The sequence below is a fragment of the Barbatula barbatula genome, assembly GCF_947034865.1.
Source record: "Barbatula barbatula genome assembly, chromosome: 12".
In the NCBI taxonomy this organism is placed as follows: domain Eukaryota; kingdom Metazoa; phylum Chordata; class Actinopteri; order Cypriniformes; family Nemacheilidae; genus Barbatula; species Barbatula barbatula.
The window spans coordinates 23,875,424-23,885,213 of NC_136775.1; positions in this window are offsets into that span (position 1 = coordinate 23,875,424).

Below are 9,790 nucleotides of genomic sequence, written 5' to 3' on the forward strand. Positions count from 1 at the left end.
TTATGGGGGATTTATTAACTGTGTAGGGACTTGCAACAAGACTACAAACCTGTATTAAAGACAAACAATGTAGAAAGAATATTGAACACAGAAGATAAATAAATACACGCATACTTAAACATCAAGAGAACAGCTGTATATAACAAACAGAGACTTACATTAGACTGCACGGATCGTAAAAGCAGTGTGTCAAAACAAAATCGCTACAGACGCTTCATTGATTTAGCCCAGAGTAGATGCAGACTTGTGTTGAATTAGCCATTTACAGCAATAACAACAGCTGTAAGCAGTGGTTCAAGTAGAGAAATGCATAAGAAACTTCATTTCCAAACAGCTCATCTGAGAGAGAGAGACCCACAAGCGCCTGTCTGCTCCTGCGCGCTCTGTGTTTGAGCTATCCGTCACGCGACTGAGTTACATCCACCAATGAGAAATAAAGAATCATTCATACAACTATATTAAAATTGCACATAGGCTGAGATGTATTCTGTATAGACATTTGAAATTGTATTAAAAACACGAAATGTAAATTCATATATAGAGTTTTACATTTTCTCCCGTGTCACACACCACCGGGGTCTCTTCAAGTACCACTAGTGGTGCGCCTTTCACAGTTTGAGAACTGCTCTACAGGTCAAGGTTGTCAGCCATTAGAATCTAATGAAAAAGGGTTGAAGTTAAAGCTAGTTCTGATGCTTGATTGTGAAACCAGCCTAAAAAACAAAAACCTGGTCATGTTTTCAGCTAGGGCTGCAGGTGATCTTTGTGGTTTTGGAGAGCTGCAGTAGGAGAAAGGTTGATCATGTTAATGAGATTGCAGGTTCTTGCAGACACACTGGACTTTTTCATTCTGCGGTTCTTTATAGTTTTGCTCTGGTTAGTCACACGCTGCTTGGCCGCAACTTTTATTTTAGCCAATAAAGGCTGTCTGGGCTTCTTTTCATAACCACCTTCCGGAAGAATGAGACCAAACCCCAAACTGCAGGAAAGGCAGAACAATACACAAAATGGCAATACAATTCATCGTCCAACCACGTGGACGGGTCGCAGCAATGAAATGTCAGAGGAAGGCAAGGAAATGAAACAAAATGAAAAAGATCGCATTCCGAGGAAAATGCTTTATTTCACGCTGGCTGTAATGCCATATTTTGTAAGAGCAAAGTCGAAAACCCCAGTTTCATCATGTTAGGGGGAAGGAGGCGGTGAGGCGTGCACCCAAGCAGCTGGTTTCATTAACCTCCTGTCCAACCCTGGAGAGAAGAAAGCAGGGTAAGGCGATGTAAATGGTGACCTTCTAAATATGCAGCCAGACATGAGCGAGTGAACGCCTCCCTGCTCTTGCGATTCATAGAGAGGGAGGGAATGAAATAGCAGACAGGAAGGAAACTAGGCCACTTGTTTCAACAGTTAAGTCACCTTGGCAATACTGACTTTCAGCCCCGAGGGTATGAATTTGCCACGTCACCATGTGTGAATGGCTGCTTTGAATGCTGTCACGTCTACAATGCCCACAGGAGAGATTCTTCACAATTCTGGCCGTACGTTCACGTTTACTCATTGGGTGATTGGCATCAACCGACATGTTTTGGCTAGTCTTAGGACAGCTGTTATGATGTGCCATTCATTTTCTATTTGGATTAATAGAATTAATTGGATTAATAAACTAGAATCAGTCGTTGGGTGCCCAGTGAGTAAGGGATGCCATAAAGGATGCTACTGCCCCATATCACAGGGACTGTATATAATGTAGAGTTACACAAGGCAGAAAATATATGTTGAAAATATCTGCTGCCCGACCTGTCCATCAGTGCTAATCATCAAAGGACAATCATGTCAGCCTGTCATTTTAACAAATAAAACTAAATGTATATGTAGCTTACAGCAGAAAGAAAAATAGCAGAAAAGCTCAAAACCAGCGAATGTAAATAACACACAAGATTTGTATGATTGCGCCTTAATGTTTCTCTATATCAAGACCATTTACATGTGCACGTTTTGTTAAGCCAAGCTTAACAAAGCACTGGCAGGAATGGAAAATAAATACAAATATTAATTTAATTAGTTCAAAAATATATTGTGGTGAGGAAGGCGGGACGAGAGCCGTGAGACGGGGCTGGTGGCATGAGTGATAGCTGTGAGCGCACAGGTCCCGCATATCTCACGAAGGAGATCGGGAGCTTAAGAGGACAAGCAGCAGAACTGTTGACAAGAGAGGATCGGGCCCGAACATGTGTTAAGTTTGTGTTTATGTTTTATGGGGCTGCCGGTTACTTCCGGGTTTATTGTTTGTTTAATCAAAGTTTTATTGTTTAAATGTCCGCCGGTTCCCGCCTCCTTCCTTCCCTTATATGGATCTTGTTACATATATATATTTTTTGGTGTGTTCTAAGTCTAATATGTAATACACAAAGGAGCACATTTTTTTTCTCAATAACTAGAAGCAATACGTAGGTGCTACCTTGATGACAGTTTATAAAACTAAAGAGCTTTTTTATTTCAGTCACTTTGAATTACACGTAAAAAAATGCATATTCAGTTCATGTGTTCAGGAGTGGTGTTCATGTGTTTTGTGGGCTCAGGAGTGGTGTTCAGGTGTACATGTGTTCAGGAGTGGTGTTCATGTGTTCTGTGGGCTCAGGAGTGGTGTTCAGGTGTGCATGAGTGGTGTTCATGTGTTCTGTGGGCTCAGGAGTGGTGTTCAGGTGTACATGTGTTCAGGAGTGGTGTTCATGTGTTCTGTGGGCTCAGGAGTGGTGTTCAGGTGTGCATGAGTGGTGTTCATGTGTTCTGTGGGCTCAGGAGTGGTGTTCATGTGTTTTGTGGGTTCAGGAGTGGTGTTCAGGTGTGCATGAGTGGTGTTCATGTGTTCAGGAGTGGTGTTCAGGTGTGCATGAGTGGTGTTCATGTGTTCTGTGGGCTCAGGAGTGGTGTTCAGGTGTACATGTGTTCAGGAGTGGTGTTCATGTGTTCTGTGGGCTCAGGAGTGGTGTTCAGGTGTACATGTGTTCAGGAGTGGTGTTCATGTGTTCTGTGGGCTCAGGAGTGGTGTTCAGGTGTGCATGAGTGGTGTTCATGTGTTCTGTGGGCTCAGGAGTGGTGTTCAGGTGTACATGTGTTCAGGAGTGGTGTTCATGTGTTTTGTGGGTTCAGGAGTGGTGTTCAGGTGTGCATGAGTGGTGTTCATGTGTTCTGTGGGCTCAGGAGTGGTGTTCAGGTGTACATGTGTTCAGGAGTGGTGTTCATGTGTTCTGTGGGCTCAGGAGTGGTGTTCAGGTGTACATGTGTTCAGGAGTGGTGTTCATGTGTTTTGTGGGCTCAGGAGTGGTGTTCAGGTGTGCATGAGTGGTGTTCATGTGTTCTGTGGGCTCAGGAGTGGTGTTCAGGTGTACATGTGTTCAGGAGTGGTGTTCATGTGTTTTGTGGGTTCAGGAGTGGTGTTCAGGTGTGCATGAGTGGTGTTCATGTGTTCTGTGGGCTCAGGAGTGGTGTTCAGGTGTACATGTGTTCAGGAGTGGTGTTCATGTGTTCTGTGGGCTCAGGAGTGGTGTTCAGGTGTACATGTGTTCAGGAGTGGTGTTCATGTGTTCTGTGGGCTCAGGAGTGGTGTTCAGGTGTACATGTGTTCAGGAGTGGTGTTCATGTGTTCTGTGGGTTCAGAAGTGGTGTTCGTGTGTTCTGTGGGCTCCGGAGTGTTGTTCATGTGTTCAGGTGTTCAGGAGGGGTGTTCATGTGTTTTGTGGACTCTGGAGTGTTGTTCATGTGTTCAGGAGTGATGTTTGTGTGTTCTGTGGGATCAGGAATGGTGTTCATGGGTTCTGTGGTTTCATGAGTAGTGTTCAGGTGTGCATGAGTGGTGTTCATGTGTTCTGTGGGCTCAGGAGTGGTGTTCATGTGTTCTGTGGGCTCAGGAGTGGTGTTCAGGTGTACATGTGTTCAGGAGTGGTGTTCATGTGTTCTGTTGGTTCAGGAGTGGTGTTCGTGTGTTCTGTGGGCTCCGGAGTGTTGTTCAGGTGTTCAGGTGTTCAGGAGTGGTGTTTGTGTGTTCTGTGGGATCAGGATTGGTGTTCATGGGTTCTGTGGGATCAGGAGTGGTGTTCATGTGTTCTGTGGTTTCATGAGTGGTGTTCAGGTGTGCATGAGTGGTGTTCATGTGTTCAGGAGTGGTGTTCATGTGTTTTGTGGGCTCAGGAGTGGTGTTCAGGTGTACATGTGTTCAGGAGTGATGTTTGTGTGTTCTGTGGGATCAGGAGTGGTGTTCAGGTGTTCTGTGGTTTCATGAGTAGTGTTCAGGTGTGCATGAGTAGTGTTCATGTGTTCAGGAGTGGTGTTCATGTGTTCTGTGGGCTCAGGAGTGGTGTTCAGGTGTACATGTGTTCAGGAGTGGTGTTCATGTGTTCTGTGGGTTCAGGAGTGGTGTTCGTGTGTTCTGTGGGCTCCGGAGTGTTGTTCAGGTGTTCAGGAGGGGTGTTCATGTGTTTTGTGGACTCTGGAGTGTTGTTCATGTGTTCAGGAGTGATGTTTGTGTGTCTGTGGGATCAGGAGTGGTGTTCATGGGCTCTGTGGGATCAGGAGTGGTGTTCATGGGTTCTGTGGGATCAGGAGTGGTGTTCATGTGTTCTGTGGTTTCATGAGTGGTGTTCAGGTGTGCATGAGTGGTGTTCATGTGTTCAGGAGTGGTGTTCATGTGTTCTGTGGGTTCAGGAGTGGTGTTCATGGGTTGAGGATTGGTGTTCATGTGTTCAATGGGGTCAGGAGTTGTGTTCATGTGTTCAGGAGTGGTGTTCAGGTATTCTGTGGGTTCAGGAGTGGTGTTAATGTGTTCTGTGGGCTCAGGAGTGGTGTTCATGTGTTTTGTGGGCTCAGGAGTGGTGTTCATGTGTTTTGTGGGCTCAGGAGTGGTGTTCATGTGTACATGTGTTCAGGAGTGGTGTTCATGTTTTCTGTGGGCTCAGGAGTGGTGTTCATGTTTTCTGTGGGCTCAGGAGTGGTGTTCTGTGGGCACAGGAGTGCTGTGCATGTGTTCTATGGGATCAGGAGTGGTATTCATGTGTTCTGTGGGCACAGGAGTGGTGTTCATGTGTTCTGTGGGTTCATGAGTGGTGTTCATGTGTTCTATGGGATCAGGAGTGGTATTCATGTGTTCTGTGGGCACAGGAGTGGTGTTCATGTGTTCTGTGGGTTCATGAGTGGTGTTCATGTGTTCTGTGGGCTCAGGAGTGGTGTTCAGTTGTTCATGGGTTCAGGTGTTCTGTGGGCTCAGGAGTGGTGTTCATGTGTTCAGGTGTTCAGGAGTGGTGTTCATGTTTTCTGTGGGCTCAGGAGTGGTGTTCATGTGTTCTGTGGGCACAGGAGTGGTGTTCAGGTGTTCTGTGGGCACAGGAGTGGTGTTCTGTGTGCTCAGGAGTTGTGTTCAGGTGTTCATGGGTTCAGGTGTTCTGTTGGTTCAGGAGTGGTGTTCATGTGTTCTGTGGGCACAGGAGAGGTCTGCATGTGTTCTGTGGGATCAGGAGTGGTATTCATGTGTTCTGTGGGCTCGGGAGTAGTGTTCATGTGTTCAGGAGTGGTGTTTAGGTGTTCTGTGGGCTCAGGAGTGGTGTTCAGGTGTACATGTGTTCAGGAGTGGTGTTCATGTGTTCTGTGGGTTCAGGAGTGGTGTTCGTGTGTTCTGTGGGCTCCGGAGTGTTGTTCATGTGTTCAGGAGTGGTGTTCGTGTGTTCTGTGGGTTCAGGAGGGGTGTTCATGTGTTTTGTGGACTCTTGAGTGTTGTTCATGTGTTCAGGAGTGATGTTTGTGTGTTCTGTGGGATCAGGAGTGGTGTTCATGGGTTCTGTGGGATCAGGAGTGGTGTTCATGTGTTCTGTGGGATCAGGAGTGGTGTTCATGTGTTCTGTGGTTTCATGAGTGGTGTGCAGGTGTGCATGAGTGGTGTTCATGTGTTCAGGAGTGGTGTTCATGTGTTCTGTGGGTTCAGGAGTGGTGTTCATGTGTTCAATGGGGTCAGGAGTTGTGTTCATGTGTTCAAGAGTGGTGTTCAGGTATTCTGTGGGTTCAGGAGTGGTGTTCATGTGTTCTGTGGGCTCAGGAGTGGTGTTCAGGTGTACATGTGTTCAGGAGTGGTGTTCATGTGTTTTGTGGGCTCAGGAGTGGTGTTCAGGTGTACATGTGTTCAGGAGTGGTGTTCATGTTTTCTGTGGGCTCAGGAGTGGTGTTGATGTTTTCTGTGGGCTCAGGAGTGGTGTTCATGTGTTCTGTGGGCACAGGAGTGCTGTGCATGTGTTCTATGGGATCAGGAGTGGTGTTCATGTGTTCTGTGGGCACAGGAGTGGTGTTCATGTGTTCTGTGGGTTCATGAGTGGTGTTCATGTGTTCTGTGGGCTCAGGAGTGGTGTTCACTTGTTCATGGGTTCAGGTGTTCTGTGGGCTCAGGAGTGGTGTTCATGTGTTCTGTGGGTTCATGAGTGGTGTTCATGTGTTCTGTGGGCTCAGGAGTGGTGTTCAGTTGTTCATGGGTTCAGGTGTTCTGTGGGCTCAGGAGTGGTGTTCATGTGTTCAGGTGTTCAGGAGTGGTGTTCATGTTTTCTGTGGGCTCAGGAGTGGTGTTCATGTGTTCTGTGGGCACAGGAGTGGTGTTCAGGTGTTCTGTGGGCACAGGAGTGGTGTTCATGTGTTCTGTGGGTTCATGAGTGGTGTTCTGTGGGCTCAGGAGTGGTGTTCAGGTGTTCATGAGTTCAGGTGTTCTTTTGGTTCAGGAGTGGTGTTCATGTGTTCTGTGGGCACAGGAGAGGTGTTCATGTGTTCTGTGGGCTCAGGAGTGGTTTTCATGTGTTGAGCAGTGGTGTTCATGTGTTCAGGAGTGGTGTTCATGTGTTCAGGAAAGGTGTTCGTGTGTTCTGTGGGATCAAGAGTGGTGTTCAGGTGTTCTGTGGGCTCAGGAGTGGTGTTCATGTGTTCAGGAGTGGTGTTCAGGTGTTTAGGAGTGGTGTTCATGTGTTCTGTGGGCTCAGGAGTAGTGTTCATGGGTTCAGGTGTTCTGTGGGTCAGGAGTTGTGTTAATGGGAATTATCCAACAATGAAATAAGAAACGTTTTTTCATGTTAAAAAACTAGTAAAACTTCCGGAAACCTGTACGAACACTGGGGGAGTGTATCGAGCACAGAAATACTACATCATACGTCCAGCTAATTTTTTGACAAGTTGACCATGTGAAGCATGAAAAGACAACATGTTTAACAGTGTAAAGAAGTCACAATGCATGAGACACTGTGTCACTCCACCTTTAATAAATTACCTAAAAATATGTTGTTTAAACACAATGTTAGGACTTTAGAACAGAGTTTGGGCCATGATGTTTGTTTCACACATTTTTATACAAATGTTTGCTTCCTTTCCTCTAGAGAGCCGACATGGCTGTGGCTCCTCTCACCATCACCTTTGTCCGTGAGAAAGTTATCGACTTCTCCAAACCCTTTTTGAACACTGGTATAAGTATCCTGTACCGCAGACCCAACAGTACCAACACTGGCTTCTTCTCTTTTCTTAATCCTATGACCCCCGACATCTGGGTCTACATCCTGCTGGCTTATTTGGGGGTCAGCTGTGTGCTCTTTGTCATTGCCAGGTAAGCAAAAAGCCCCTGTTTATTTGCATGTGACCATTAACCTAAAGTCCATATTATCCCACACCCTTAGTGCTAAAGCAAGACATGGAGATCACATCAACACCATGATGCACTGCAAAATGACATTCTTACAAAGCATTTTCTGTCTCGTTATTAGTAAAAAATATCTCAAACTTCTTAAATCAATATACAATTACCTGACAAGAAAAGGGACCTAAGATATTTAGTCTTGTTTTATGAAAAATAATAATGGTAAAACAAGCAAAACATCTGTCCACGGGGTGAGAAAAATCTACTTGATTTAGGTACTTGAGAAAAAGGTCAAACTAAATTCAAGAATCTTTTGCTTGTTTTTACTATAAACATACTTAATTTTTATATTATTTTTCATAAAACAAGACTAAATATCTTAGGTAACTTTTCTTGTCAAGTAATTGTCATTTTTTGCAGTGGGGTATGCGCTTTGTCCGGTTAATTTCATATACACATAATATTTCAAGGTATTTTGGCCCCGATATGAGGTGAATATAATAATTGCAAATCAAATCTAATCCACATCAAAAGAAATAGCAGAAAAGCTTAAGAGCAGTGAACAGGAAATCTTGTAATGATGGTGTTTATTGTGGGAGATCAGTGGGCTGCATCACTGAAGCTCGTACACGTTTACATAAGGAGAATAGAGGCTCTTTATTGCATTCTTTTCATGAAATCGGGCTGCTGATTTCATTACTTGACAACTGCTTAGCATTTATAATCATATGGATCTTTGGATAATTGGTAGGTTACCTTTGGTTTTGACATAGAACTGAATGAAGAATAATAGATGGCAGCTGCTAGTTGCACTTTAAGTGAACCTAAACCTGCACCGCAACTCAACTTTTCAAATATTTTCTTTATTTTATGGAAAAGAAATGCCTTTAAGATCTGATGTGTTATTGTTACCTCTTTTGTAGCCACAGAATGCTTTTATTATTTCATCATTTTGAGTTTTGCACTGTTCTAGAAAACGATTTAAGTTTGATTCTTTGAGACACCTGTATGCATTGGATACACGTAATATGTTTGTCTGGCCATATTCGCAAAACATGTACATCATTACCCATCATGCCTAATACAGACTGGTTCAATGGTTCATTGAGGAATGCAACGCTTTAGTGATTGTCGGTTGGATCTTTTTACTGTTAGGCTCTCCAGAGTTTACATTTACATTTACATTTATTCATTTGGCAGACGCTTTTATCCAAAGCGACTTACAAGTAGTTTTTTACAGTGACACATTACTGCAGAGCAATCAGGGGTAAGGTGCCTTGCTCAAGGGCCCTTCAGTCATGACCTGCTGGCACTGAGATTTGAACCAGCAACCTTCTGATCACAAGTCCAATGCTCTAACCATTAGGCCACAACTGACCCATTTCCTTAGTTTGTTTTCAAGCGGACTGAGACCACCTTGTTCAGGGTAGAAAATGAAATGCTACAATTGAGCCAGGTGCGAGTCCACTGTTGGGTAGTAATGTGTTCCTTGTAGCGTGTTACAGCAATAAAGATGTCCCAGCATTGAGTAGTATAATGAATTACAAATCAAATTTCAGTTATATTATGACAATAACTTTTCAAAAATAGCTGGTTATAACCAGTGGCGTCACTTCCCATAAAGCCAAGGTATGGCAGACTCTCATCCAATCTTACAACTGTACCTCAAAAAGAGGGTCTCGCGTATATTTTTTTTCCACCCTGACCCGATCATACATGCTGCTAGTGCAACAGCCATACTCACCTATACTGAAGCACAACACGCTTCAAATATTCCACTGATGAAAACATCATATTGGTTAAAAACAAATGGAAAAAGATCTGATATGTGATCTGAACATTTAGAAGAGTGAGTTCGGCAGATTCTAACTTGCTTTATTTGTCACAAGTCTTACTGCTGTTTTTACACTCTTTTCTGGGGGAAGGTGCAACCTACATTTGTCGTGCTTCCAATGCCCATACCCCTGCAATAAATACTGCCATAAAATATTACTTTGAATCCCCACCATACCCAAAGGACACCCCTGGTAACAACGTTGCTTTAGTTATAGCAACTCCTGCTGATTTAGGTCATTCATTGTGAAGCTGTTGCAAACATGATGCGACGTCAGCATCACAGCAAGCTAACCATCAGGCCAAACT